The following is an 8,163-nucleotide window of genomic DNA, read 5'->3' on the forward strand; positions in this document are numbered from 1 at the left end:
AGATGCATAACTCTAGAGCTCAGAAAACAGGTCTGTAGATTTTTTTCTAAAGGCAAGAATTATCAGATTTGAGAATTTTAAGCCAGGAAAAAATTGAAATCGAAAGAATACTTAGGGAGCGAATGGAGTTAGAGAGGAAGAGAGAGAGCTCTGAAAACAAACATACAGAGATTGGGCAGAGGGAAAGTCAGCAAAGGAAGCTGAGCTGAAGCAATTGGAAAAAAGTGAAATTCCAAGAGACCATAAGATCATGGGAGCTGGGAGAATATCCAATAACATTGCAAGGTTAAACTGTGTGAGCTGAGAAGTGTCTGCTGCATTTGGGAATATGATGACTTTTGAGGAACAATGCTAGATTGGGTAGAATAGGATATGAAGAAATAAAGACAAGTGTGGACAACCGTTTTTAATTTCACCAAAAGGGGGAAAGAAAAAAAATAAACTTTGGAAAAAGATAAATCAGTGTGGTAGAAACGGGATTATTATTTTTTTAACCTTTCACTAACATCTGAATCTGAGAAGGAAATTTTTGAAGTTCCCTAAACTATAAATTATGACTTTTGGTGGGAGGCAGTGTCCTCCCTCTATTGTAGACGTTGAACATGTCAGATACTCCTTCCGAGTCTCCCTATCAGGTAGAGTGTGGGCATGATACAATCTTCACCAATCAGATGTACCCACTTGGATGGAGATTGGAGCTGGGAGGGAATAAGTGGGGAGTGGGAGAAGCATTTTCTGGTGCAGCAGTGGTTGTAGGATGCTCAAATTTGTGTGGACAATACTGGCTACAATGCTAGTGATAGATTCCTGCATGCAGTGCTGAGCAGATAGTGATCCACCTATAGTGTCCTTTTAATAAAATCCTCTTTTGCTTAACTCAACGAGGTTTGTTGGTTTCTTTTGGTGACCATTTGCAGAACCTGTATGCTGATGGAGATGATCGGCAGAGAAGGAAAAATTGATGATATGAAAGAGAACTGCAAAAAGGAGTTTGGAGAGGGCAAGAGGACCATGATCCAAATATGTTCAGTTCAGTTCAGTCGCTCAGTCGTGTCCGACTCTGCAACCCCATGGACTGCAGCACGCCAGGCCTCCCTGTCCATCACCAACTCCCAGAGCTTGCGCAAACACATGTCCAGCGAGTCAGTGATGTCATCCAACCATCTCATCTTCTGTCGTCCCCTTCTCCTCCTGCCTTCAGTCTTTCCCAGCATCAGGGTCTTTTCCAATAAGTCCGTTCTTCGTATCAGGTGTCCAAAGTATTCAAGTTTCAGCTTCAGCATTAGTCCTTCCAATGAATATTCAGGACTGATTTCCTTTAGGATGGACTGGTTTGATCTCCTTGCAGTCCAAGGTACTCTTAAGAGTCTTCTCCCACACCACAGTTCAAAAGCATCGATTCTTTGGCACTCAGCTTTCTTTATGGTCCAACTCTCACTTCCATACATGACTCCTGGAAAAGCCATACCTTTGATTAGATGGACCTTTGTCGACGAAGTAATATTTCTGCTTTTTAATATGCTGTCTAGGTTGGTCATACCTTTTCTTCCAAGGAGCAAGCATCTTTTAATTTCATAGCTGCAGTCGCCATCTGCAGTGATTTTGGAGCCCAAGAAAATAAAGTCTGTCACTGTTTCCAATGTTTCCCATCTATTTGCCATGAAGTGATGAGACCAGATGCCATGATCTTAGTTTTTTGAATGTTGAGTTTTAACCCAGCTTTTTCACTCTCCTCTTTCACTTTCATCAAGAGTTTCTTTAGTTGAAACAGTTATACACATAGGTAGACAGTGAACAAGGATCAGAGTGGAAACCATGTGCTTAAGGTACCATGGATGAAATAGATGATCTCTTTCTTCTAAATGTTAGAGTTGTGCTCTGCAGGTATTTATTAATGTGTTTTTGAATCATCTGGGAATCTCATTAAAATGAGTGTTCTGATTCAGTATTGATGGGATGGGGCCTGAGAATCTGCATTTCTAATAAACTCCCAAGTGATGCTGATAGATCCTATTCTGACCCTTGGACATTTTGAGTAGTAAATCTTAGATGATATAAAAAGTGATAATGCAAACTAAAAAACTTGAAAGCTTAAAGTCTGCATGACTGGGAGAATGGCTAACAATAGTAATATTAGGGTGTGTGGAGAAGGAACAGATGAGTTTGTTTTGGGACTGAAGCTTGTTGGGTGATGCTCAGTTCAGTTCAGTTCAGTCGCTCAGTCGTGTCTGACTCTGTGACCCCATGAATCACAGCACGCCAGGCCTCCCTGTCCATCACCAACTCCTGCAGTTCACTCAAATTCATGCCCACTGAGTTGGTGATGCCATCCAGCCATCTCATGCTCTGTCGTCCCCTTCTCCTCCTGCCCCCAATCCCTCCCAGCATCAGAGTCTTTTCCAGGGAGTCAACTCGATGCATGAGGTGGCCAAAGTATTGGAGTTTCAGCTTTAGCATCAGTCCTTCCAATGAACACCCAGGATTGATCTCCTTTAGAATGGACTGGTTAGATCTCCTTGCAGTCCAACGGACTCTCAAGAGTCTTCTCCAACACCACAGTTCAAAAGCATCGATTCTTTGGTGATCAGCTTTCTTCACAGTCCAACTCTCACATCCATACATGACCACTGGAAAAACCAGAGCCTTGACTAGACGGACCTTGGTTGGCAAAGTAATGTCTCTGCTTTTTAATATGCTATCTAGGTTGGTCGTAACTTTCCTTCCAATGAGTAAGCGTCTTTTAATTTCATGGCTGCGATCAGCATCTGCAGTGATTTTGGAGCCCAAAAAATAAAGTCTGACACTGTTTCCCCATCTATTTCCCATGAAGTGATGGGACCAGATGCCATGATCTTAGTTTTCTGTTGCTATCTACCTGTAAATACTTATGCAAGAGAGATTGGGGTTTGGGGACCTGACATTTGGACTTGATGGTCGTGTGCAGAAAGGAGATTTGGTTAGTAAATGAGAATGAAATATGTAAAGTTTGTAGGTAGAAACTGAAGAAATATTTACTCCCTTTAAAGAATAATTAAAGCAAGAAAGAGCCAGAACTATGAATGTTGTATTTTCTACTGTTCAGGAGAGGAGGAAGATAAAAACTAAGGACTAGAAGATTACCACCATATCTAGAGAAAAATCTTAACATTAAATATTAGGTTTTAGGATTTTATAAATTAATTTCAAGGGATTGTAGCAACTTCCAAAGAAAAAGCAATAGAAAAAAGAAGACTATATTTATATTTTAAAAGAACTCATAACTGAAACCCAGTTATTAGGTTATCCTAACAAGCAACTGGGCTTCCCTGCTGGTTTAACAGGTAAAGAATCCACCTTCAATGCGGGAGTCACAGGAGATGCGGATTTGATCCCTGGGTTGAGAAGATCCCCTGGAGGAGAGCACAGTAACCCACTCCTACTTCAGTATTCTTGTCTGGAGAATCCCATGGACAGAAGCAGCCTGATAGGCTATAGTCCATAGAGTCGCAAGGAGTTGGCCATGACTGAAGTGACTGATCATTCATCAATAAACAACTGTCTTTTTTCCGCTTTCCATACCACACATACACAAAGGTTCTAGAAAGAGGGACAGGAAAATAAATTGCCAGTCAAACTGTGTTTTGAAATTACGATTTTAAGGAAAAAATAAATTAATGTGCTTTGTCTATAACAGTTTCGCTAATGAATTCATAAGCAGATGTTTTACGTCAAAGCTGCCATTTTCAGCATAATATGCACAAGTGAGGAGAATGGCTTTGACATGTTATCAATATTCTAGTCTCATCAAAACTAACATGCCGGAAGGTAAATTTGTTCTAAAAAGGCATTGACTCCCAATCAAATGTTTTTGTTAAATCACAAAAGTTAAAGAATTTTACAGGTCTGAACCTAGAAATGGGCTAAAAAAGAAGTTACTTATTTGATTAAAAAACAGTTGACATACAAAAACATTACATTTTATTCTGCTGACATGATGACCTGGAAGTGGCTATTGGACAAATTGGATCCGAAACCTATTTTTCCTTCATTAAAAAAAAAAAAAAATTGGAGTGCAATTGCTTTACAATATTGTGTTCGTTTCTGCTGTACAAGAATCAACTGTACGTATTCACATATCCCCTTCCTCTTGAACTTCCCTCTCACATACCACCCCTCACCCCGCCCCCCCAACCGCATTCCATCCCTCTCTGTCATCAGAGCACTGAGCTGAGCTCCCTATTCTGTACAAAAGGTTCCCACCAGCCATCTATTTTTTACCCATGGTAGTTTATGTATCCGGAGAAGGCAATGGCAAGCCACTCCAGTACTCTTGCCTAGAAAATCGCATGGACAGAGGAGCCTGGTGGGCTGCTGTCCATGCGGTCGCTACTAGTCGGACACGACTGAGCGACTTCACTTTCACTTTTCACTTTCACACATTGGAGAAGGAAATGGCAACCCACTCCAGTGTTCTTGCCTGGAGAATCCCAGGGACTGCGGAGCCTGGCGGGCTGCCGTCTATGGGGTCGCAGAGAGTCGGACACGACTGAAGCGACTTAGCAGCAGCAGCAGCAGTTTATGTATCAGAGAAGGCAATGGCAAGCCACTCCAGTACTCTTGCCTAGAAAATCCCATGAACGGCGGAGCCTGGTAGGTTGCAGTCCATGGGGTCGCTACGAGTCAGACATGACTGAGCGACTTCACTTTCACTTTTCACTTTCACACATTGGAGAAGGAAATGGCAACCCACTCCAGTGTTCTTGCCTGGAGAATCCCAGGGACGGCGGAGCCTGGTGGGCTGCCGTCTATGGGGTCACACAGAGTCGGACACGACTGAAGTGACTTAGCAGCAGCAGCAGTTTATGTATGTCAATCCCAGTCTCCCAATTTGTTTCACCCTCCCCTTCCTCCACATCCCTGTGTCCACATGTTCCTTCTTAACGTCTGGGCTTCCTGCCCTGCAAATAGGTTCATCTATACCATTTTTTCTAGATTCCATATATATAAATACATGATACTTGTTTTTCTCTCTGAAACTTTTTTAAAAGGCATATTTAATGGAGATAATTTTGCCCACATCACTGATGTTATCTGAATTCTTCTAGTCGACTTCAGGGTGCCCAGGCCCAACTTAAACAACACTGTCAAAGTTTACACTGCATTCTTAACAAGATCCATGATTACTGTGTTCATACACACAACAGTGCCTACTTTTAGAAAAAAATTGTTTAAATTTTATTTATACATTTTAAAAATTGAAGTATAGTTTATTTACAATGTTATATTAGTTTCAGGTGCAGGTTATATTAGTTTCAGGAAATTTTCCAGGCAAGAACACTGGAGTGGGTAGCTATGCCCTTCTCCAGGGGGTCTTCCTGACCCAAGGATCGAATTAGTGTCTATTACGTCTCCTGTACGTCAGGCAGATTCTTAACTGTCTGAGCCACCAGAGAAGCCCTTCAGGTGCACAGCAAACTAATACTCTGTTATATATATATATTTATTATATATAATATTTATATATTTATATGTAAAATCTTTTTCAGATTCTTCTCCATTATAGGTTATTTCAAAATACTGAATATAGTTCTCTGTGCTCTACAGTAGGTCTTTGTTGTTTATCTATTTTATATAAGAGTTCAGTTCAGTTCAGTTCAGTTCAGTCGCTCAGTCGTGTCCGACTCTCCGCGACCCCATGAATCACAGCACGCCAGGCCTCCCTGTCCATCACCAACTCCCGGAGTTCACTCAAACTCATGTCCACAGAGTCGGTGATGCCATCCAGCCATCTCATTCTCGGTCGTCCCCTTCTCCTCCCGCCCCCAACCTTTCCTAGCATCAGAGTCTTTTCCAGTGAGTCAACTCGTGGCATGAGGTGGCCAAAGTATTGCAGTTTCAGTTTTAGCATCAGTCTTTCCAATGAGCACCCAGGATTGATCTCCTTTAGAATGGACTGGTTGGATCTCCTTGCAGTACAAGGGACTCTCAAGAGTCTTCTCCAACACCACAGTTCAAAAGCATCAATTCTTCGGCGATCAGCTTTCTTCACAGTCCAACTCTCACATCCATACTTTGACTGTGTGGATCACAATAAACTGTGAACATCCTGAAAGAGATGGGAATACCAGACCACCTGACCTGCCTCTTGAGAAACCTGTATGCAGGTCAGGAAGCAACAGTCAGAACTGGACATGGAACAACAGACTGGTTCCAAATAGGAAAAGGAGTGCGTCAAGGCTGTATATTGTCCCCTTGCTTATTTAACTTATATGCAGAGTACATCATGAGGAATGCTGGGCTGGAAGAAGCACAAGCTGGAATCAAGATTGCTGGGAGAAATATCAATAATCTCAGATATGCAGATGACACTACCCTTATGGCAGAAAGTGAAGAGGAACTCAAAAGCCTCTTGATGAAAGTGAAAGAGGAGAGTGAAAAGGTTGGCTTGAAGCTCAACATTCAGAAAACAAAGATCATGGCATCTGGTCCCATCACTTCATGGGAAATAGATGGAAAAACAGTGGAAACAGTGTCAGACTTTATATTTTTGGGCTCCAAAATCACTGCAGATGCTGACTGCAGCCAGGAAATTAAAAGACGCTTACTCCTTGGAAGGAAAGTTATGACCAACCTTGATAGTATATTAAAAAGCAGACATTTTATATATAGCAGTGTGTATTTATTAATCTGAAATTCATTTATCTACCTTCCCCCCCCGCCATCCACTTTGGTAACTGTAAGTTTGTTTTCAATGTCTGTGAGTCTTTCTTTATTAAGTTCATTTGTATTTTTTTTTTTTTAGAAATCACATATAACTGATATCATATGATGTTTGTCTTTTTCAAACAGCTCCTATCTTGGAAAGATTACCTGGACAATAGGGCTATTAAGATACTCAAAGATAGAAATTACTTCTGACAGAATAGAGGATTTTGGTACTGGATGTTAAGGTCACTGGGTTTAATTCCTTTGTTTTGGCTTTATTCTCTGTGAAGGCCAGTCAACTCCACAGGCCAGTTGTCTCACAAAGGGGTGGAAGAAGTTAACTCCCCAAAGAGCTACCAGCTTTAGGAGATTTAGGGCACTGAGAAGGCCCACTATCCAAAATAAAACTCCCCACTCATTGGCCAATGTCTTTACCATTCTTTACTTGAGCTTTGAAGCTCAAGAATCTCTTTCCCCAAACCATATAAATACAAAACAAGTGGAACGGTCCAGGAGAGGACACGGAAGGGCCAGCTGTTTTGGCCTAGTCAAATAGAGGTGACCTTTTAACAGGTCTTAGCTGGTAAAGGTAAGGCCATGGAAAAGCATCAGTCGAAGGATCTGGGGCAGATGCTATATCCAACCTCCTACTTGGATACAAGAAGCAGAAACACGGAGGTTGGAACCTTTTAGCCCAGAGGAAAAGGTTAGAAAGATGTTGTTGTTTAGTCCTTAAGTTGTGTCTGACCCTTTGTGACCCCTTGGACTCCAGCATACCAGGCTTCCCTGTCCTTCACTATTAGAAAGATGTACTGGATATTTAATAATGTATTCAAGACTTGCAGTTCAACAGACAATAGTTAAGATTTGTGGTTTAATGATCGGACACAACAAACTTATTGTGTAACTTAACTGATAGATTTGTCCAGTGGCTTTTGGCCTTACTAAAGTTTATGATCAAAACTGCTGACATTAAGTGAGTTTAAGTCATAGAATGCTTAAATATTGTATATTCCTTCCATGCTGAGAAAAAAAATTTAGCATTTCCCCACCAATTTCTAAATTCACTGCTCACTTTGTTTTACCTGAAGCCTATTTCTGATTATAATTAAACAATTTGGAAGTGAAAGATGTGATGATCCTTCTATAAAAAAGAAAACTGCATATTAGGCTAATTTAAAACACAAGTTGGGTTATTGTGCAATGCTCGATTTTTAGAATTTCATAATAAAAATACATTTGACTATTGTTATGGATTGAATTTTTGTTCCCTTCAAACTTATATGTTGAAAACTCAACCGCCAATATGATGGCACTGGGGGTGGGCCTTGGGGAGGTAGTTGGGTTTAGATGAGGTGACCAAGATGGGATGCCTCATGAAGGGATTAGTGTCCTTATTAAAGAGAGATGAGAGCTCATTCTCTTTTTCTATGTCATGTGAGGACATAGTAAGAAGGCAGCTGTCTGCAAGCTAGAAAG

Source organism: Moschus berezovskii, chromosome 6 (assembly GCF_049115385.1).
Source record: "Moschus berezovskii isolate FMDL1 chromosome 6, NW_MosBer_1.0, whole genome shotgun sequence".
NCBI lineage: Eukaryota > Metazoa > Chordata > Mammalia > Artiodactyla > Moschidae > Moschus > Moschus berezovskii.